The sequence below is a fragment of the Camelus bactrianus genome, chromosome 3, assembly GCF_048773025.1.
Source record: "Camelus bactrianus isolate YW-2024 breed Bactrian camel chromosome 3, ASM4877302v1, whole genome shotgun sequence".
NCBI lineage: Eukaryota > Metazoa > Chordata > Mammalia > Artiodactyla > Camelidae > Camelus > Camelus bactrianus.
In genome coordinates this window covers 64,885,557-64,909,252 of record NC_133541.1, presented here as the reverse complement: position 1 = coordinate 64,909,252, position 23,696 = coordinate 64,885,557, and the positions used below count along the sequence as shown (strand labels likewise).

General features: G+C 35.8%; 1 protein-coding gene across 1 annotated transcript in view; it reads left to right on the top strand.

Moving 5' to 3' along the window:
* Positions 1-23,696, top strand: part of LOC123615189 (uncharacterized) — a 128,391-nt gene that overhangs the window by 23,696 nt on the left and 80,999 nt on the right. The window contains exons 5-6 of the mRNA XM_074354900.1: positions 1,833-1,953; positions 2,965-3,066. The gene's annotated coding sequence lies outside the window, so the exon portion shown is untranslated. The remainder of the gene's footprint in view (positions 1-1,832; positions 1,954-2,964; positions 3,067-23,696) is intronic.

The following is a 23,696-nucleotide window of genomic DNA, read 5'->3' as shown; positions in this document are numbered from 1 at the left end:
TCAACAACTTTTAGGGGGACACAATTCAACTCATAATAATAGACAGTTTTTCTGAACTAATAGATTTGAAAACTCTTTTGGAGTGGTTATATACATAAATTTGCAGTTTATCAAGTCATCGGTATAATTATATGCACATATATCCATAAATGAGTCATGTTTGAATATTTGTTTTGGAATAGGACTGATTTTGCACTAGCATTCTTTTTCTTGAACTAGTATTCTTCTAAATATTGTGGGAAGAACAAACTGGAGGACTATTTAGGGAGGCTATCAATTAAATGATATGATTGGATGTCTCAATGTGTGGGGCAGATAAAGAGCTATTGGTAATGCATGCACAAGATCATTATAGCTGGTGGTATGAGGAGGGTGGAGTTTAGGTAGGCATTCAGGACAAAGTATGTTACAGAAGCAGAAAGGGCATGGGTGTATGTTTGATGTAGGAATGAACATTTTACGTATAGTGGGCAGTGGTGGTGAAAGGAGGCTTTGGAGCCATTTATATTGTCAAGGAATCCTGGGTCTGGCCTTTTAGGGTTAATTCCAGTTGTAGCTTTTAAGTTTCAAGGAATTGCTCTATGACTGATCTTTAATTTTATTGTGTAGAAAATTTCAAATGTGCCAGTAACAAGAAAAAAATAACCTGTAATCCCACTACCCAGAGCTAGTCATTATTAATATTGTGGTAACTTGATATAATTTCTTTGAAATTCCTGTTGTGCTTTTCATTAGGATTATGTCACATAAACAGTTTCCTAAAATAAATTAGAGTCTGAGGTATTCTCTAAATATATTTCTGAATTCAAGATCCACTGGGTAACAGACCTGATGGTCATTGGTGAATTGGGTCACCATAGTTCCAGAACTATTAAAGTCAAGTCAGCTTTGACTCATGTGATTTGGTCCCATGCCTCCAGTCTTGTCTTTCCTCCCATCTTTCACATTTCTGCCAAGGTCTTTTCAACAATCGTGTCATGCTCCTGGCTTACCTCCTTTGGTCAGGACAGAAGTTCAGCTTTTTAGCATAATAAGTCACCTCTGTGATCTTTCTTATGCCCTTTCTTCCTCATCTGCTCCTTTCCCCAGAGCTTCTTCAAGTTCTCAGTATATTGTGCACCCTTTTGCATATCTATAATTTTTTGTCTTTTCCTTTTGCTGAGAATTCCCTTTCTCTGTTTGTCCCTCTGTTCAGCAGCTACTCTTTCTTTAGTACTCAACTCACATGCTGTTTTCTCTCTAAAGCCTTTATTCTAAGCCAGTTTCCCTCCCTTTTAGTATCTGTAACATTTTCTACAAAACTTGTAAACTGATTTCAGGGTTATTATGGCTATGTTCCAGCTTTATCCTTCTCATTAGACTAAGTTATTTAAGGGCAGGGGTCATGTGTTATTTACACTAGTATCCATGGAACTTAGTGTGGTACTGAGTAGATGTTTGAGCAGAATGTTTGTTGAATTAATAAATAATCTTGTCTTTTCATCTAATACTGTCCTGCCAAGTATGGTGGCTGTAGCTAGAATGAGTGATAATTTTGGGGGTGACAGGTGAAGGAGTAAGATGACTACTAGTTCAGTTCAACTTTTCGAACATTTATTAAGCATTCACAAATTGTAAGGTATGCTGCTAGGCATTGTGGAAATGGGAAACCAAAATGAAAAGGAATTTTAGGAGTTTGCAGCCTAATTCCCAGTTTTGATGAGTTGCTAGGGGATGATGGTCAGGAATATAATGAAGAGTTGAGAAGGAGAATGATCTTTGAAAACACAATTGTCACTGTATAGAAACATCTGTATAGTGCCTTAAAATTAACACAGTTCATTTGTTTACAGGTGGCTGCAGACCTATATCACAGGTTGTAGCAGATGTTCTCAACATTTCTATTGAAATTTTCTTATCTGTGTTTGCAAGAGGAGCCTCAGAGCCTCGTTCCTTGGTAGCTACCGTGTTCTGGTATGATGCTGTGCTCTTCCACTCCATCATCCTGTGCTAGCAGAGGATCTGGGTTAGAATTTAGATGTTTGTTATTACAAGCAGCTATGTAGAGCTGAAAGTAGAAGGTTTCAATAATACTGATATTGTGAATTCTTTGAGATTGTGTACCATGTCTTGTTGTTTTTATACCTGTCACAAAACCCTCAAATAGTGAGTGCCTTGCTCCTCATAGGTACTTAGCATTGTGATTTTGTTTGAATTGTATTGAGTTGTTAGCTGCTTCTTATTGACTTTTTAAACAAATGTTAATCTAATTTTTTACTCCCTTAAATAATAAAGAAGCACATAACAATACTTTTACTGAAAACTGTGTCTTCAGTAATGTCTAACCAGCTCCATAGGTCTTATGAAGAAAGCTCAACTGGCAACTGATAAAATTCCCTATCAGGAATATTTGATTACAAAATCTCTGTTCTGCATTAACATAAATGAACACTGTAGCTAGTAATGAAAGTATTTTTCTCTTCATAAAAAAGTAGAGGATTTTTCAGAATTCTGGGAAATGTCAAAATAATTTTGGCTGTAGTTATGCTGCATTTAATGCTATTGAGAATATTGCTAACATTAACAAAAATATTCTATAATTTCCTCAGTTATTGCTACTGGTGATGAGGGATGTAAAGTTGGCATGCTTTCATGTTTTGAGCATTTTCATTATACACTTTGGATTTTACATGTCAGAAGCAATTTTTGTTTTAGTTAAGGCAGCTGAGAACATTTTTACTTAGGGATAGTGATCAGGCTCTGATTATTTGTATTTTTAGGTCAGTGATACATAAAATACGATTAATGTATCAGAATAAATGCATATATAGTTTTGTATGTATTATGCAGTATTTATATATTTCTGTGACTTTATTTTTAGTTCATCAAAACATACTGGTTTGAGAGCAAGGCATAGGCTTCATTTTTATATTGATCATTTAATTTTGTTATTGTTTGTGACCACTGGTAACACTCATCTTGCAGATGTAAGCTGCTATTCATCAGGGAGCTCTGGCAAGAGAATGGCTAGATCAGCAAGTCCATCTCCGCTGTGGAAAAACAACTTGAAGCTCATCTCTGTTGACGGTGAGTCCGTGTCATCTTCAAACAGGAAAGATCATGCTTGCATTATGTTATATTTTCAGTGCTATCAAACAACAGTTTGGTTTAATGTTTGTCTTATGAGACATTATTAGAATGCTGAACCATAATGCTTCGTTATTTCAGTCTAAAGGATTGCTTAAAAGTCAGCCTAATAGTAAAAAGGAATGAAAGTAATAATTTGGTATTTATGAATATGCCTAAAAGTAGCTTGATTAGTTTCTCTCTGTCATCTCTATTCTTATTTCCATATAACACATGCTAGCTAACTTATAATTCATGACTTCTTTTGAATGAATACTGGCTAGAACAGAATTTCATCTATTACATACTTATTTTAAAATATATTACTTATTTTAGGAAATTTCAGGATAACCGCAGTGTCAGTGTATAGATTCTTTTCCATTTTCCAATACATAAATTATTTGGTCTTTCAACTGGTAGCCGTTGTTAATGCTTGCTGCAGGCTTGCTATCCCAGACGTGCAGTGGATGACTACATATATACAGTTAACATTATTACAAGAGTTAGTAGTGAATTTACATAGCAAGCTGTAGTTCAGGTTAGTATCATTTAATGCATATTTAATAATCATAACTTCATTTTACTGTGCTAATTACATTTGTGACTTGACCCAACCTTAACATGAATGTGTGTGTATGTGTATATATACATACATATATGAATGTGTGTATGTAGAAGTAACTTGATAGTTACTCATATTGTTTTGGACCTCTTTATTCTAGTTGTTTTCATTTGAGTCATCTCCATTGTCAAATTGTCAAAGTAAATTTTCTGTTACAGTCTTACTTTGCTGGTATTCTGCCTTTTTTGTTGTTATTGTTATTTTTTTCTTTTTTTCTTTTGGGGTATAAACAAATCCCAAAGTCAGAAACTGGTAGGACTGATGCTCACTAAGTCAAAAGCTAACTAACTCGAGGGAGAGGATCCTTACACTACAAGTACATGTCATTACATGAGTATAACCAGCCTTACCATCTGTACTCAATTTTTTTGTAAGCGCCCATGAAATAAAAAAGTAATGATATGGCACTGTATTTGGAAAATAGGTTTGATTGTACAATTTTCTATTTCTCAAAAAGGCTTTCAGTATTCCTATTGTAAGATTGGACTCTTCCTTCCCATGCTCTGTAAGTTATTAAGTGTAACTTGATACATTTTTTCAAAATTTTTTCCCTTGAAAACATTATTTTTAGACAGTTTATCTCATATTAATATTACTATTTTCACATTAAGCCTACATCAAACATTTTCAGTTGGACTAGACTTTGGACATTTCTTTAATAGTATAATGCAAGTCAAATAAAATTATTTAGTGTATAAACTTGAGTTTATCATAACTAGAATAATTTCTATCATAGCTGTAATAATAAACTATTTATTGAATAATTAGTATTTGTTTAGCTCTATACTAAGTACTTTCTGGATCTTATTGTATTTTCACAACAGTGTTATGGAGCAGGAATAATTATCCTAGGTTCATAGATAAGGAAACTAAGACTTAAAGAGTTTAATAATTTGTATAAGGTCAGTGGCTGACCCAGGATCCAGCCCCAGGCTGTCTGACCTCAGAGCATCTGTCAAAGCTCCTGTTTATCAGTGCAGTATTAAGCTGCAGGAAGTTGTTATGTATGCAATTCGAGACTAGGCTGCTTCACTTTGAAGCGTAGTCTGGGTAATTCACAATGATTTTATATGCCTGAATGAGGTACACCAAGATGTGTCTGTGTGAAACATTCGGTTTTGTGACTTTATGTGTACATAACTTTTGACAGTCTGTCAGTATGTTAGTATACTTAATGTTGTGTGTGTATGCATATGCATGTATCCCAGGTATGAATTCCTTTAGTAGGATCATGACGATGCTTCCTTGGTAAACGTGGTGTATCTTTACTGTCTGCCCTACTCTTTAGGTAGTAGACTTGCTGTTTAGTTCACAAGTTTGCTAGAGGCTGAGTGCCTTGTTCTGGGAGATTATTTACATATGACTATAAAACAGTGATGCTAACATGACAATATTAGTTCTCTAACAGATACATAATGAAATGTGAATTGTTACTTTGACCATTGTTGAGGAAAGCCAAATGCATAAAGTATTTAGACATTATGGAAACCTATGGTCCTATGATTTTTATGCTTAAAATTCTTCAATGGTTTCTATTGTTTATAAGGTGTATGTTGTGTTCTCTTTAGTGTACATATTGGTCTTTTGTTATTGGGCCATTGCATGTGCTTCAGGCTTACCTCTGGCAGCCCTCTCCATTGTCACTCAACATCATATATACTCCTTACATGCTGATCTCACTTCAACTGAATAGTTTGCTGGTCAACCTACCATAATTAACTCTTTGGCACTTTTTCTTTATTCATATTTCGCTCTTTCCATTGTGATCTTTCCTCCTTGCTCCCTGGTGAATACCAACTTTTCATTCAAGATACAGCTTTGCTGTCTCTCTGAAGCCTTTCGTGTCTACTGACCTCTGTCTTTGAACCTTATGTTCTCTGAGTCTTTCCAGTACATAGTTCTAGAACCTGTATTTTATTGCACTTATTTACCTATATGTCTCTTTCTAGCTTGACTATGGATTTCTTAAGGGCAGGTACAAAGCCTATGTGTCTAATTCACTTTTCTGTCCTCAAGTTTTTAGCACAATATCTGGCACATAGTAGATGTCTAATAAGCATTTGTTGAATGAAAAAATGAATGAGTGAACGAATGGTTAATCTAGGAAAGAAAGGAAAAGAAAAGGTAGGAAAAAAAAAGATGATCCTCACAATTGGTGTGATAATGGTGATAAAGTGAATTCCATGGTAGAGTGCTGTTACACTTTTCAGGGAACATTCAATCTGGAAACAGTATCTTTTCTGAGGTCTTACCATAATCATACTGGCTTCTTGGAGTCAATATAGTGTACACCTGGAGTTTTGTTATCTTGAACAACCTAACGTTTGTTATTGGAAATTAACCCACAAAACTTAGTTGAGTTTTTCACAAATATTAGATTTCAGTGAGTACAATAGACCTTGACTTAAGGACTTATTACTTTCCTTAAGGAGGGCCACATGTGCTCTGGTGTTACAATCCATCTAAAATTGGATTAAGCCTTTTCTGCTGGAAAATTACGAAAAGTAAGTCAAAGAATGAACCTACTTAATATCACATTTAAAGTCCTGTTTGCTTTAAAACTGTAATTCTTACGTCATGCAATCTGATTAAAATGCTAATAATGGGCAGTATTATCAGAATGACAAAGTTTTACATAGCTTAGCAGTTTTACATTTTGAAAAATACGAATTTATCATATTACCCCTTTAGTAATATGCCAAACTTTAAGTTGTTATAATGTAATAAAATTGTGTTAATTATATATATATATGTTGTCTAATTCAATATGATTATATATTATAATTTAATAATATGTATTATATATGGTTAATAAGAAATATATATTACTTAATAATGTATATTGGAGGTCAAATGTTCTTTGGCCATCAGCTTATAATTTTAACTGAGTAAATAGTATACAATGAAGTTATTAAAGGGAGGTTTAAGGCGTTTGATATTAACTAGATTAGTTAAATGATTTTACTTGTTTTAGACTAGAAATAGCTTAGGAAATTTGAATTAGTATAAGCTATGCAGAAATAGCATGTTCACTAAATAATTTAAATAAAATAAAGAGAGTATTGAGGGGGTTGTAAGGAGTGAAATTTTCTTTGCTCAAGCTATAAACACTAAGACTTTTAATTTTGTAGGAAGACATTAAATACTTTGGTCATTCAACTTGTATATCCTTTAGCCTGTTTAATAGGCTATTAATAGTCAAAAACTTCTAAGTAAATATGTGCGATTTAATTTGTGATGTTGAGAAACAGTGATCAAAAGTGGCAATAAAAGTCACATAATGAAATAAGAATACTAAAAAAATCCAGGGATTTTACTGTGGCTCATTATTCATTCCATTTCTGGCAGCCTTCATGATTGCAAATCACTTGATTGACTAGACATTCTCAAAGTGAATTATGAATCAGGTTCATTTTTCCCGGTTGATAGTTGGCACATGCTGTAAGTCTTATACTTTGTGATATATCAAATTCTTGTAACAGTAATAAGAGATATAATCAACTCTTTATTTCAGGAAATCTAAATTGCCTTTTCAAAAAATGTAATTCCTGCCTTTGTATCCCAGTGTGGAATTCACAGTGATGACGCTATTTTTGATTAAAAAAAAAAATCTTCAGAATGATTTTCCATCAAGCATAAAAATCCTATTGATGTCAGTCCTATAGGCTGCTTGGGCTCAGTTGGCTGAGCCTAGATTACAAAACAGTTATGCTCCTTTTCTTAGTATTTGAAAAAAGTGCATGATGGAGGAATTGTATGTTTTTAACATTTTCCTTTGAAGGAAGTGCAGTTTTCCCTGAATACCTAATTTGTAATGAAGCCATGATGTTGCAGACTTTAAAATGTGAAGCATTTTTGATGGTTAGTAATAGAGAGGATCTCTGAGTAGGGAGATGGGTCCATAGTGGCTTGAATCTTGACTTCCCATTCCTGAAACCTGAATCAAGATCAGTTCTGCTTTCAAATGCCTTCATTTCTCTTTTGACTTAGTAAGAATTCTTCATGCATAACTACACTGGCATTTGAATGGCAGAAAATTCCTATAGTAAAACTGCATTTTCTTTGATCCCATCCACCCAAGCAATTGAAAATAAAATGGGTGCCTTTAATGTTTTTAAATTTGAGAATCTTGCACAAAATTCAGTCATTGCAGTAGTAAAAGTGTAGTAAAAGCCTACATTCTGAGGCATGGGAGTATAGGGCCCCAGTTGTTTAACAGTATTATTATGAGATCCTCTTACTAATAAAAATATTATATATGATAGATTAATTCTGTTACTTTTAAAGGCAAAATCATCAAAGTTAACGGAAACTTCGCATGTATAAAGGTCATATAATTGCACTGCCATCATTTCCCTTGATGTAAAAGAAGAGGAATTAGTATTTCAGAGTTCCACTGCTTTTTAACTTACCTTCTTTGCTTTCTTTTATGAATGAGATTTATTTATATTAGAACCAAAAGTTGTTTATTGCTATTTCATTGTTTTTAAAATATGTTTTACAAAAGTTTTTTTCTGAATAATATTCTCCTACTATATTAATTTATATGAAAAGGTGGAATAGTAACTTATAATTACATATAATTTTATAAACACAGTTATAAGCTTTTTATTTTAGTGTTGTGCTCTCTCTAAAATTTTCTAAAGTTCTTGAATTTATGCTTTAACTACCTTGAAATTTAATTCCTAATCCCCTAATACCATTAATTATGTGCCTAGTAGTTAAAATTGCTATTAAACATCTTTTATGGGATTAAAATTTTATTCCTGATTAGGCAATGAATTATATATATGTAATCAGTTATTACATTCATTTAAAAATTATGACCAAAAGATTAATCCTCCAAAGATGTTTTTAACAATATAAACCATTCTAGTAGAATTGGAATTAAGGAATTAGAAATGGTGAGACAAAAGGATCAATTTATTAATTATAGAAAAAAACTTTAAATCTTTTATAACTTTGGTAGATTTTGTGAAATGACCATACACTAAAGTGGGGCCATAAAATGCTGCCACTTTCCAGCCTGGCTCTGCTTTTTACCTCTGTGATATAGCTGTACGTTTGGAATCTAGAAGCATTATTACACTTCTTTAAGTACGCTGAGGTAGGCAATATATGGTAAAATGGGCTTTTGTTGCTGTGACTTGACCATAAGACTCAGGAATAGAGGAAGACTGGGTTGGAGAGGAGGAGACAAAAAATATTTTTTGAGGCTGAACTGAATAAGTTTGATCATTTGTTTAGGTTGACTAAATAAAATAGATTTGTAATTGTCTCCACTTTGTGAAGTACGACTTGATTGCTTCTATTAATTGATTCCCTTGAACAGTTTAACATTAGTATAGTCATTGTGAGAGGGAATGAAGTAGCTGGAGATAATGGGAAAACTGAAGGAAAATATTCAAGAAGAAATTTCTGGTATTTGCCTTTGTAGGTGAGTGTTTAAAGGGGTCAGGATGTCCAGTATAAATAAAGTCTGCCAAAGGCTTGTATTCCAGAGTTTACAGTTTAACTCTTGACATATATTATCTGAATGTACAGGAAAATAAAACATTCATTTTTGTAACATGGTCCAATTGTCTCATATTACATAAATATTTTTGCATTTCTCAATATCAGCATTACATTGGTGTACTTCTTCTAGTTTTGTACAATAAAAGGGACATTTTCTATACTGGTGATGTAAAGTGAGTTTTCAAATAGCATCTGATGTGTTAACATTTATGGCCCTTTTGAATATGTTTGGTTAAATCCTTGGCATAGATTGATAAGCTCTTTATATCTCTTGTTTAGGCATATGCTAAAGGGTAGAGCTACAGGTTAATAGGTGTAGAGTACACAATTATGATATTTTATTTTTTATTACATGAACACTAATATGGTATAAGTGCACTCTGTATGATTTTAGGCCTGTATGCTGTTGATGTTATGGATAATCTTTAAAAGAATTTTCTTTTAGAACCTCCTTTTAATTGGATTTGATGATAAATGGTTTTGATCCCAAGAAATCTCTATATTATTATGCAAAAAGATTCAAGCGACATGAATTTTAAGGGTGATAGATGCTGGTTGAAATCAGTAATTTAGGATTGATATCAAAGAAGAGCAGAAAAAAGGCATTTTGTTTTAGTTAAAACTGAAGGTCATAAACAACATATAATACTATGTTGGTGCGTTCTACTTCATATGTCTACTTAGTACCTTAAAGCTTCAAAACAGTCATTGACTTTAGTTGGTATATTAGTCAGGGTTCCCCAGAGAAACAACCAGTAAGATAACATATGACATATATGTATGCACGTGCACAGTTGTGACTAATTTCAAGAAAGTGGCTCACATGATTATGGGGACTGGGAAGTCTAAAGTCTGTAGAGTAAGCTGGCAGTCTGTAAACTTAGGTGGAAGATAATGTTGCATTCTGGAGGCAGAATTACTTCTTGTCTGGGACCTTCACCTAAATTAGTGTTTAATTAAGTAACTGGGTATGATAGCATAGCCAATATGACACATAAAAGTAACTGTTACAGTTGGTCATTAAAAAGGTATTTATGTCACAAGGCACAGAAATACTTAGGGTCAAACTATCAAACTATCACTACATAATGTATTAGGCAGCTTTCTTTTTTTTTTTTTTAACATTTTTTATTGATTTATAATCATTTTACAATGTTGTGTCAAATTCCAGTGTTCAGCACAATTTTTCAGTTATTCAGGGACATATACACACTCATTGTCACATTTTTTTCTCTGTGAGTTATCATAACATTTTGTGTATATTTCCCTGTGCTATACAGTGTAGTCTATTCTACAATTTTGAAATCCCAGTCTATCCCTTCCCACCCTCCACCCCCCTGGTAACCACAAGTCTGTATTCTCTGTCTGTGAGTCTATTTCTGTCCTTTATTTACACTTTGTTTTTTGTTTGTTTGTTTGTTTTTGTTTTTGTTTTTTAGATTCCACATATGAGCGATCTCATATGGTATTTTTCTTTCTCTTTCTGGCTTACTTCACTTAGAATGACATTCTCCAGGAGCATCCATGTTGCTGCAAATGGCATTATGTTGTCGGTTTTTATGGCTGAGTAGTATTCCATTGTATAAATATACCACCTCTTCTTTATCCAGTCACCTGTTGATGGACATTTAGGCTGTTTCCATGTTTTGGCTATTGTAAATAGTGCTGCTATGAACATTGGGGTGCAGGTGTCATCCTGAAGTAGATTTCCTTCTGGATACAAGCCCAGGAGTGGGATTCCTGGGTCATATGGTAAGTCTATTCCTAGTCTTTTGAGGAATCTCCACACTGTTTTCCATAGTGGCTGCACCAAACTGCATTCCCACCAGCAGTGTAGGAGGGTTCCCCTTTCTCCACAGCCTCTCCAGCATTTGTCATTTGTGGATTTTTGAATGACGGCCATTCTGACTGGTGTGAGGTGATACCTCACTGTAGTTTTGATTTGCATTTCTCTGATAATTAGTGATATTGAGCATTTTTTCATGTGCTTTTTGATCATTTGTATGTCTTCCTTGGAGAATTGCTTGTTTAGGTCTTCTGCCCATTTTTGGATTGGGTTGTTTATTTTTTTCTTATTGAGTCGTATGAGCTGCTTAGATATTCTGGAGATCAAGCCTTTGTCGGTTTCACTTGCAAAAATTTTCTCCCATTCCATAGGTTTTCTTCTTGTTTTATTTCTGGTTTCCTTTGCTGTGCAGAAGCTTGTAAGTTTCATTAGGTCCCATTTGTTTATTCTTGCTTTTATTTCTTCTAGGAGAAAATTTTTTAAATGTATGTCAGATAATGTTTTGCCTATGTTTTCCTCTAGGAGGTTTATTGTATCTTGTCTTATGTTTAAGTCTTTAATCCATTTTGAGTTGATTTTTGTATATGGTGTAAGGGAGTGTTCTAGCTTCACTGTTTTACATACTGCTGTCCAGTTTTCCCAACACCATTTGCTGAAGAGACTGTCTTTATTCCAATGTATATTCTTGCCTCCTTTGTCAAAGATGAGTTGACCAAAAGTTTGTGGGTTCATTTCTGGGCTCTCTATTCTGTTCCATTGGTCTATATGTCTGTTTTGGTACCAATACCATGCTGTCTTGATGACTGTAGCTCTATAGTATTGTCTGAAGTCTGGGAGAGTTATTCCTCCAGCCTCTTTCTTTCTCTTCAGTAATGCTTTGGCAATTCTAGGTCTTTGATGGTTCCATACGAATTTTATTATGATTTTTTCTAGTTCTGTGAAATATGTCCTGGGTAATTGGATAGGGATTGCATTAAATCTGTAGATTGCCTTGGGCAGTGTGACCATTTTGACAATATTGATTCTTCCAATCCAAGAGCATGGAATATCTTTCCATTTTTTAAAGTCTTCTTTAATTTCCTTCATCAATGGTTTATAGTTTTCTGTGTATAATTCTTTCACCTCCTTGGTTAGATTTATTCCCAGATATTTTATTACTTTGGGTGCTATTTTAAAGGGGATTGTTTCTTTACTTTCTTCTTCTGTTGATTTATCGTTAGTGTAAAGAAATGCAGCTGATTTTTGAACGTTAATTTTGTAACCTGCTACCTTGCTGAATTCTTCAATCAGCTCTAGTAGCTTTTGTGTGGACCTTTTAGGGTTTTCTATATATAGTAACATGTCATCAGCATATAATGACACTTTTACCTCTTCTTTTCCAATCTGGATCCCTTTTATTTCTTTCTCTTGCCTGACTGCTGTGGCTAGGACTTCCAGGACTATGTTGAATAGGAGTGGTGATAGTGGGCATCCTTGTCTTGTCCCAGATTTTAGTGGGAAGCTTTTGAGTTTTTCACTGTTGAGTACTATGCTGGCTGTAGGTTTGTCATATATAGCTTTTATTATGTTGAGATATGTTCCCTCTATACCCACTTTGGCGAGAGTTTTTATCATAAATGGGTGTTGAATTTTATCAAATGCTTTTTCTGCATCGATTGAGATGATCATGTGGTTTTTGTCCTTTTCTCTTGTTGATGTGATGTATTACACTGATTGATTTGCGTATGTTGAACCAGCCTTGTATCCCTGGGATGAACCCCACTTGGTCATGATGTATAATCTTTTTTATGTGTTGTTGGATTCTATTTGCTAAAATTTTGGTGAGGATTTTGGCGTCTATGTTCATCAGTGATATTGGCCTATAATTCTCTTTTTTTGTAGTGTCTTTGCCTGGTTTTGGTATCAGGGTGATGGTGGCTTCATAGAATGAGTTTGGGAGTATTCCCTCCTTTTCAATTGTCTGGAAGAGTTTGAGAAAGACTGGTATGAGTTCTTCTTTTTATGTTTGGTAGAATTCCCCAGTGAAGCCGTCCGGTCCTGGACTTTTATTTGTAGGGAGGTTTTTAATTGCTATTTCTATTTCCTTTCTAGTGATCGGATTGTTCAAGTGTTCAGATTCTTCTTGATTCAGTTTTGGTGGACAGTATGTTTCCAGAAACTTGTCCATCTCCTCTAGGTTATCCAGTTTGGTTCCATATAGTTTTTCATAATATTCTCGTATGATATTCTGTATTTCTATTTTCTTTGTTGTAATTTCTCCATTTTCCTTTCTTATTTTGCTAATTTGTGCTCTCTCTTTTTTCTTCTTTGTGAGTTTGGCCAGAGGTTTGTCGATTTTATTTACTTTTTCAAAAAACCAGCTTTTGGTTTGGTTGATTTTTTCTATGGTCTTGTTAATCTCTATTGCATTTAATTCCTCTCTGATCTTTATTATTTCCTTCCTTCTGCTGCTTTTTGGGGCTTTTTGTTCTTCTTTTTCTAATTCATTCAGGTGGTGGGTTAAATTGTTTATTTGAGATTGTTCTTCTTTTTTGAGGAAGGCCTGTATCGCTATAAACTTCCCTCTTAGCACTGCCTTTGCTGTGTCCCATAGGTTTTGAGTGGTTGTGCTTTCATTATCATTTGTCTCAAGGTATTTTTTATTTCAGCTTTGATTTCCTCATTGATCCATTGTTTTTTTCAATAACATATTGTTTAATCTCCATGCTTTCCTTTTTTTCTCCTTTGTTTCTCTGTTGTTGATTTCCAGTTTCATGGCATTGTGGTCAGTAAAGATGCTTGAGATAATTTCTATCTTCTTAAAATTGTTGAGGTTTCTTTTGTGTCCAAGTACATGATCGATCCTGGAAAATGTTCCATGTGCACTTGAAAAGAATGTATATCCTATTTTTGGGGGGTGTAATGCTCTGAAAATATCCATCAAATCTAGTTTTTCTATTGTAGTATTTAATTTCTCTGTTGCCTTGTTTATTTTCTGTCTGGAAGATCTGTCTAGTGATGTTAATGCAGTGTTAAAATCTCCAACTATGATTGTATTCCCATCAATATCCCCCTTTATCTCTGTTAGTAATTCTTGTATGTACTTAGGTGCTCCTATATTGGGTGCATATATATTAATGAGTGTAATATCCTCATCTTGTATCACTCCTTTAATCATTATAAAATGTCCTTCTTTATCTTTCTTTATGGCCTTTGTTTTAAAGTCTATTTTGTCTGAAATCAGTACTGCAACACCTGCTTTTTTGGCTTTTCCATTTGCATGGAATATCCTTTTCCATCCTTTCACTCTCAATCTATATGTGTCCTTCTCCCTAAAGTGGGTCTCTTGTATGCAGCATATTGAAGGTTCTTGCTTTATTATCCAGTCTGCCACTCTGTGTCTTTTGACTGGAGCATTTAGTCCATTAACATTTACAGTAATTAATGATAGATGTGTGTTTATTGCCATTTTGAACTTATCTTTGCAGTTGAATTGGTATATCCTCTTTGTTCCTTTCTTCTTCCTTTTGTGGTTTGGTAATTTTCCTTTGTATTATCATGGATTTTATTTAATTTTGTGACTCCTTTGTAAATTTTTGGCTTGTGGTTACCCTTTTTTGTAAATCTATCAACCCATTACTTTAACTGTTTTTATTAAACTGATAGTAACATGATCTCAAACCCATCCTACTGTTAAAAAAATTTAAAAAAGAAAGAAAAAAATATTCTATATTTCCCTGCCTCCCTCTCCCACTCTCAGTGATTTGTATGTCTTCTTTTATAATTTCATGTTTACTTTATTTGTAATTCATGAGTTATCACCTTTCCGGTTGTGTGTTTCTCATTTCTGTAGCATCCTGCTGCTTTTCTATTTAGAATAGCCCTTTCAATATTTCTTTTAGCATGGGTTTAGTGTTGCTAAACTCCTGCAGCTTTTTTTTTTTTTTTTTTTTTTTGTCTGTGAAACTCTTTATTTCTCCTTGTATCCTCAAGGATAGCCTTGCTGGATAAAGGATCCTAGGCTGCATCTTTTTTTTCATTCAGGGCTTTGAATATATCTTGCCACTCCCTTCTGGCCTGTAGTGTTTGTGTAGAGAAATCAGCTGAGAGCCTTATGGGGGTTCCCTTGTAACTTACTCTTTGCTTTTCTCTTGCTGCCTTTAGAATCATTTCTTTATCCTTGACTCTGGCCATCTTGATTATGATATGTCTTGGTGTGGGTCTATTTGGGTTCTTCCTGTTTGGGACCCTCTGAGCTTCCTGTAATTGGATATCTGATTCCTTCTTTAAGTTTGGGAAGTTTTCAGTCATGATTTCTTCAAAAACCTTTTCAATCCCCTTTGATCTTTCTTCTCCTTCTGGGACCCCTATTATGCGAAGATTGGGACGCTTTATATTATCCCATAGGTCCCTTATGCTATTTTCATTATTTTTTATTTGCTTCTCTTGTATTTCTTCTGAATGGGTGCTTTCTATTGCCCTGTCTTCTAGATCACTAATTCGTTCCTCTGCATTATCTAGTCGGCTTTGCACAGCTATTAGATCATTCCTCATCTTTGTCAATGAGTTTACCCATTCTACTTGGCTCTTCTTTATAGCTTCAATTTCATTTTTGACATATTTTATATCTCTAAACACTATCTCTTTTAATTCCTTCAGCAATTCGATCACTCCTTTTTTGAAATCTTGATCTAGTAGGCTATCGATGTCTATTTCGTTGATCTTTCTTTCAGGGGATTTCCCTTGTTCTTTTAATTGGGAAAGGTTTTTCTGCTTCTTCATCTTGCTCATACCTCTTTGGCACTGTGGTTTATGGAGTATCAGTTGTTTATTTTGGTCCTTAAGGATTTTATCTATCTGATGCCTATTTAGGAATAGAATTTAGGAAAAAAAGAAAAAAAAATAAGAGAGAGAGAGAAAGAATTTTAAAAGAAGGGAGAAAGAGGGTTTGAAAACAGTGTATAATGAATAATAGAAGAGTGAGTTGAAGCAGAGTATTAATCGGGTTGAGACGTCCTTTTGAAACCTTTACAAAAAAAGGGGGGGGGGAGATGAATAGATGTATTTGAAACCTGTGTCTAATCAATAGCAGGACATCAAAACCCAAGAGAAATAGAAATGAATTAAGAAGTAAAGATTAAGAGAGTAATAGAAAATAGAACAGGTAAAAACAGATTTAAAAAAAAAAGGGGGGGGGGTTTGTCGGTGTTCTCCTGGAGTCTGTGTGCTTTTAATGTGAAGTCTTTCTGTCTTCGTCCTGTTTTGGAAGCTCAGCTTGCTGTTTTCAGAGGCCCTCCGTTGGCGCCCTCTTCTGTGCTGCTCCCAGCACCTGTCTGCAAGCAGATCGCGCTTCCTCCTAACACTGGGTCAGGTGCAGCTCTCTGCTGTGGGCGGGCGGGTCGCTGCCCCTCCGGATGCCGCAGTCAGATGTTGCAGACTGGCCGGGTAGGAGGGCAGGTTGTGCCCCCGCCCAGCACCTCGGTCAGGGGCTGTGTTCTTGCCCGAAAGGCGGGGGTCCGCTCTCGCTCTACCTGCGCCTCCGGTAGCTCCCCTGCTCTGTGCGGCTGCGCCCTCCGCCCTGGTCGGCGCTCCGCCCTGGCCGGCGCTCTGCGGGTGGGCTTGGGGAAGACCGAGGGACAGCCCTGTCCCTGCTCCGAGCCAAAACCCAGCTCCTTGTTTGTCTTTGTGGAGCAAGTTCTCTGAGGGACCAGGATGGAAGGATCCTATCTGCCCCGGGCTGCAGGCCAGTCTCAGTCTGGCCTTTGAGGCTGCTAAGCCCTTCCGTGCGGATGCAGGTTTCGCCCCCGCCCCCACCTGGGTGCTCAGCGCGGAGGATATGGCGGCTGTGCCTGAGCCCCGCCTCTCTTCCCCGGAAAACTTTCCGCGGGTTTTCAGAGATGGGGGTGTGCACCCTTCCCACGAGAGCACATCAACCTTGCTGTTTTATGGAAGGCCCAGGTGGTTCTGCCCTGTGCACCCACATCCACTGCGCGCAGCCCCTTGCGTTCCCCCGGGGCTGCCTCCGTGCAGCCACTTCCGTCCTTGGCCCGGCTTGTGCAGCCTGGCCCTGCCCACGGCTGTCGGCCCGCGTCTCAGGCTGGGTGTCGGGGGGCCGCTGTGTGCCCGTTTAACTTAGTTCTGTTAGTCAAGGGCTGCTCTGTACAGATCCGAGCCTCGGAGGCTCCCGCTCCGTCCCGCTGGCCTCTCAGTTGGAGAGGGGAGACCCAGCGAGCGAGCGCCAGTCCTCCTTTGCCGCTCCCTCCCCGCGGGACCCGTCCCGCGCTGCTTTGCCTTTTGTTCTTTCTTTTTTCCTTTTCTCCTACCAGATTTTTGGCGTCTTTATCTTTTGAAGAGGGCGATGTTCTGTCGGAGTTCCACAGGTGCTCTGGTTGGCTGAGTGGGTCTTTAGTTGTGGGTCTTGGTGTATCTGTGGGAGAGGGTGACCTGCGAGCGTCCTTCTACTCCGCCATCTTCCGGAAATCGCTCGGCAGCTTTCTTGAAATGAAAACTATCCGTTCCAGAGAGAATAGCTGATACCCGTTTGTTCATTAAAAATATTAATTGAGTGCTCTGTATGTGCCTGTACGGGGAAAGAATGGCATGCAAAACCTGGCATCTGACCTTCTTTTGAAAGTAATCTTTTTCTGCCCCTCCCCACATCCTACCCTGATTGCTTTTAAGATCTTTCTCTTTCCTTTTGGTTTTAAATAGTTTCATGATGATGTGTTTAAGTGTGGATTTCCGTTTATTAATACTGCTTGGAAATTTTTGGCTTCTTGATTATGTGAATTGATGCCTTTCATCAGTTTTGGAAAATCTGTTGATCTCTTCAAATACCATTTTTCATTGACTAAAATACCATCAGTTTTAAGATACATCATTTATGTGCTGCTAAAAGAGGAAAAATACTACTAATTCCTTAATAATAGTATATTATTTAATGTTTGAATTGGTCATATTGACCCTGGTTGCTTAACAATTTGTCATTTTTCTCAAAGGATTTGACAAGCATTTCCTCAGTGGCATTGCTTAATATATAGTCTTTTACATGTGTCTCTGTAAAAAAGCCTATCACAATTTCATATACTTGTATTTTTCTTTCTTAAATCCTGTAAGTGGTTAGTTGCTTTTTCAAGGTAACTGAGTCACTTCAGACTGCTATAACAAAATACCATAACTTGGGTGGAAACAGCAAACACTTATCTCCCACAATTCTGAAAGCTGAGAAATCTTAAGGTCAAGGTGCTGGCATATTCAGCGTCTGGGAGGGCCCTCTTCCTGGTTTGTAGATGGCCACCTTCTTGTTGTATTTTCACATAATGGGGAGTTGGGATCATCTCTCTTATGTCTCTTCTTATAAGGGCACTAATCCCATTCGTGAGAGTTCCACCCTCAAGATCTAAATTACCTTCCAAAAGTCCTACCTCTAAATACCATCAAATTAGGATTAGGACCTCAACATATGGACTTTAGGTCTATTCTACTGATAGCACAAGAGTATAATGACCACTCATTGGTGGCCATTATTTCAGTTATGAATATTTGCTTCACTAATGTCAGATTGTGTGCCTCTATATACACAGTAGCTTTTAAAAAAGTTTTTCTTAAGTATAATATACATCACAATAACTTCTCAGTGGCAAATCACAGTTTTTAAAAATTTACTTTTTCAAGGTATACAGTGTGATGATGTAATATACATATAAATTGTGAAATGATTACCATAATTAAGTTAATTAATGATCCATCACCTCACATAGTTACCATTTTTTTTTTGTGGTGTGAACACTTAAGATCTACTTTTTTTTTTTTTTTTTTTAGCGAATTTCAAGTATACAAGGCAGTATTTTAAACTATAATGCTATAAATTAGATCCTTGGAACTTACTCATGTTACAACTGAATTTTTGTATCCTATGGACAATGTCTCCCCATTTCCCCTACCCCTTCTCCTGGCAACCACTGTTCTACTCTCTGGTTCTATGAGTTTGACTTTTTAGATTCCACATGTAAGTGAGATCATTCAGTATTTGTCTTTCTCTGATTTATTTCTCTTAGTATAATGTCCTCCAAGTTCATCCATACTGTTGAAAATGACAGAATTTCCTTCTTTTTGTGGCTGAATAATATTCCATTGTGTACACACACACACACATACACACATACATATGTATATACATGTATCTTTATCTGTTCATCTGTTGATGGACACTTAGGTTATTTCCATACCTTGACTAGGTTATTTCCATACCTTGACTATTGTGAATAATGCTGCAGTAAACATGAGCGCGTAGATACCTCTTTGAGTTAATGATCTTATTTCCTTCAGATATATACCTAGAAGTAGGATTGCTGGATCATATGGTAGTTCTGTTTTTTAATTTCTTGAGGAACTTCCATACTTTTTTTCCAAAATAGCCATATCATTTATATTCCAACCAACAATGTGCAAAGGTTCCCTTTTCTCCACATCCTTGCTAACACTGGTTATTTCTTGTCTTTTTGATAATATCCATTTTAATAGGTGTGAGGTGTTAGCTCATTCTGGTTTTAATTTGCATTTCCCTGATGATTAGTAATGGTGAACACCTTTTCATACACCTGTTGGCAATTTGTATGTCTTCTTTGGAAAAATGTCTATTCAGATCTTTTGCCCATTTTTTTTTTGCTATTGAGTTGTAATAGCTATATATTTTGGATATTAATCTCATCATATATATGTGATTTGTATATATTGGGTTTTAAATTTCAGTCATTGTATTTTTAATTTCTAGAAATTATATATGATTCTTTTTCAGATCTACTCTTTCACTTTTTATAGTTTCCTATACCTACATATATTTTCAAACATGCTATTTATTTATTTTTAATGTAGTAAGCATAGTTTTGTAATTTGTTTCTGATAATTCTAGTATTTGAAGTCTTAATGGGTCTCTTTCAATTGTCTTTTATTTATGCAGGCTTTTGCCCATGAAACCTTGTTTCCTTGTGTGCTTTGTTATCTTTTTCATTGCCCTTGCAAAATTTTTGGAGAGTCCTGGAGGCATAGAGGATAGCTATCTTCCTATAGGGAGGATTTGCATTTGTTTGTACTAAAGAACCTAGTACCATTTCACCAAAATCACAGCTTGAGATTTCATACTCAATCAAGGTAATGAGAACCTGGTCAGCAGATGCCTACAAGGGCCAGCCTATGGGCAAAGATTTTCACTAGTGGAAGGCTGAGAGTTTTATGGTTTCAGGTTTTATATTTCAGTCTTTAATCCATTTCAAGTTAATTTTTGTGAGTGGTATGAGTTAGGGGTCCAATTTCATTCTTTTGTATCTGAGAACAGAGATCCCCCTCTTTTTCCTTCTCTTTTTACCCCTGCTCTTAGTGCCAAAGCAACCTTCATTGAAGGGGTGGAGTTGGGCATGGCAAGGACCGGTTTCATTCTAGGTATTGCCTTCTAAGTCCAACTTAATATGATGAGTTTTCTATTACCTACTCCACCTTAGGTAAGGCTCTTCACCTTCAGTGTTTGAGAACTGAAGCTTAAATTTGCAAGTGAGCAAATGTCTTCATAGGAGTTGATGTTTTGCTTACTAGAGAGGTAGTATTGGGTTTATATTTCACTCAGCATTTGACCTGACAGTTCCCCATTATCATGTCAGCTCAGTGCTTTAAGGTGATGGCATTTAAAAAAAATTCTTCATTTTTAGTTTTCAGCAGAAGGGATGGTCTCAAGTAGTATTCTTAGCTGGGGATGATTTTGTCCCCATGAAGGACATTGGCAATGTCTGGAGACATTTTTGATTCTTACCCTTGGGGTTAGTTGAGCCATGGCATCTAGTCAGTAGAGACCAGCAGTGCTTCTTAATATTCTACAATGCATAGGACGGCCTCCTGCAACAAAAAATTATCTAGCTCCAAATGCCAATAATACCAAGGTCTAAATAATTTAGGCTTCCATTACTGAAAATAGAAATTCAAGAAGATAGTTTATAATTTAAAAACTTGGAGGCTTGAATAAACTATTGTACTTTCACAAATTTTATTTCATACTAATGATTATCAAATTTCATATTCCAACTACAGAAAATTTCCTAAACCAATTTTTATTCATGAGTATTACTATTAAAATCACACTTTAATGTATTTGTCCTAGTACTTGTTGGTAGGGTTGAAACTAGGGTAAGGTGAGCAACGCACTTGCCTCAGGCATGAAATCCATGATGCCCAAAATATCAAAATTTTAAATAGAGACAGAACCACTAACTGTGTTGTGCTATATTGGAGCTTGAGGCAAAAAGAAAAATCAGTAATACTGACTATGTATGAATTTAAAATTTTCAAATTTTGTGCATCATAAATTTTTGCATAAATTTTGATAATTTAAAATAAGGCATTAAAATATTATTTATCTTGATTGGTGAATTTTTTGGCACCCTCTTAAATTTGCACCCAAGGTGCCTACTCCTCTTATTTAAGTCCTGGCCCCTCTTGTTGGTGAGACACTCTGGCTAGGTAGCTAACATAGGATGGAGGGACTGGGGCTGACAATAGACTATTTCTAGGGCATGACAGGTACTAGGATTGCTGTCCTAATATAAGAATGCAGGAGGGTTTGAGGTGTGATGTTCAAATTTTCATTTATCTCTAGTTATACTTTGAATAAAGATTCTTGTTCAGGGGATTCAAGGTAAAGTTGCAGGGCCTTCATAGGTATACCAAACATAAGAAATTGAGTTGGTAATTCCAATTTAAGAGAGCAGGCATATAGGAAGTAGTTGATTGATGTCCTTAAAAGAGGAGGCATAGCAACCAGACTTAAAACCATAGCTATAAGTATTAGGGCTGTGATTTCTACTGAGGAAGATTGAAAATTCATGGCTTACTCTGCTGCTCCTAGAAAAAGAATAATGAGAACTCATTAGTTCTGACTAGGTTACATTAGAGGTAAGGGAAGCCTCAAAAGATTGGGTTTGGTAGCCCTGTTTATCACATGGGAGGAGTGAGCCTTCCAGAAACCATTTGGTCAGCCTTTACTATCCTCACCTCCTGTGCTCCCCCTGCTTAATGAGGTGAATGACTAAATGGTAAGAGGTGCTAAGTTTGCACTCAAGCAGTTTAGGAATTTCTTACCTCAGTCAAAATGAACCCAGATACAGGGTAAGGCAGAACCGCAGGGTGGAGGCTGGGGGACAATGGTGTACCTCTATGGGGAGCTGGGGAAGCCTGAGGTGAGAGAAACGAATTGAGAGCTAATGTTGGAAAGTGTTTTAAAGTATTTATTTCTAAACTGTTAATGTGTAAAACCCATTTTTTTCCTGTTAAACCAGCCGTTTGAGTGTCATCAGTACAACAGAATTGTGACTATCTTTCTTTGTTGATGTTCCTATGCTTTTTACCCCAGAACCTCTCAATTCCAGTTGTATCACAACAATTTTATTGTATTTTTTTTCAGTGGGCAAAAAGCGTCCACTTGTGTGTGTGTTTTAAATTCTTTTAAAAGGAGGATTTTTCTTTATCTCTGAATGCTTATTTGTAGGATATATTTTTATTTTAGATCTTAGCACAACTCAACTAAAACTGTAAAAGATCGTTTTTTGAGTTGTGTCAAAAATCATGTTGAAACTATTGTCTATTTGCTTTACAGAGGAAACACCGAGGGCTTCACAGCAATTTTTAGTGATGGAATGTCAAAGAAATAAATGAATGCTAGCAGTCAGATAGGATTCCAGAAGGACAGCTCCTTGAGCCTGTTTGGTAAAGCATCAGAGCTCCACAGAATGATGGGCTTTGGAAGCAGTAGCAGAGTGGGCTGCAGCATTTGAAATAAAAAGAAATGGAATCCAGCAACATCCTGATGGAGTATAGGCCTCAACACTACTCTGAAAGATCTTACCTTTTTTTTTTTTTCTTTTTAAACAAATGGCACACACTCATCAGGCATATTCATCCTTGGTGGAAGAGGATATTTAACATTGATGACTTCCCTTTTTTTTTCATGGCACAATTATTTCCACCCCTCCCCAGTCCCCAAAATATCATTCTTGCCTGTATATAAAATCAAAGAAGCTGTGATATATTTATACAATGGAATACTACTTAGCCATAAAAAATAATAAAATAATGTCATGCATTTCAGCAACATGGATGGACCTGGAGAATGTCATTCTAAGGAAGTAAGCCAGAAAGAGAAAAAAAAATACCATGTGATGTCACTGTACACCAGAAATTGGCATAACATTGTAGACTGACTATTCTTCAGTAAAAATGTATTTAAAAATCAGTGACAACTATAATATATATATATATTTGAAATAATTCTGGTGATGATTTTAAAACATTTAAAAATAAACTTATCATAGCAATTTAGTAAGTTAACTGGCAGCCCAGAGTGCATTTATGGTCATGAGGCATATGCAAGAAGCTCTTTTGATTGCACATGATAGGCTTGCCAAAAAAGCTTATCATGGGCTAATCCATATAGGTCTTAAGATCCTTTGATGCTGATCTGTTTGTAAATAAATTGCTTTTTGTTTTAATCTTTTTTGTCTTTCTTTATTCCTTGTTTCTTGCAGATTTATTCTGTTATATATATCAGCTTGTTAACAGTGTTTTAAATTTTCATGTTGTCATGTTGTGTTCTGATTGTTTAAATTTTCCTGTTAATTTATTATAGAAGGAACTCTCTCTCTAAGG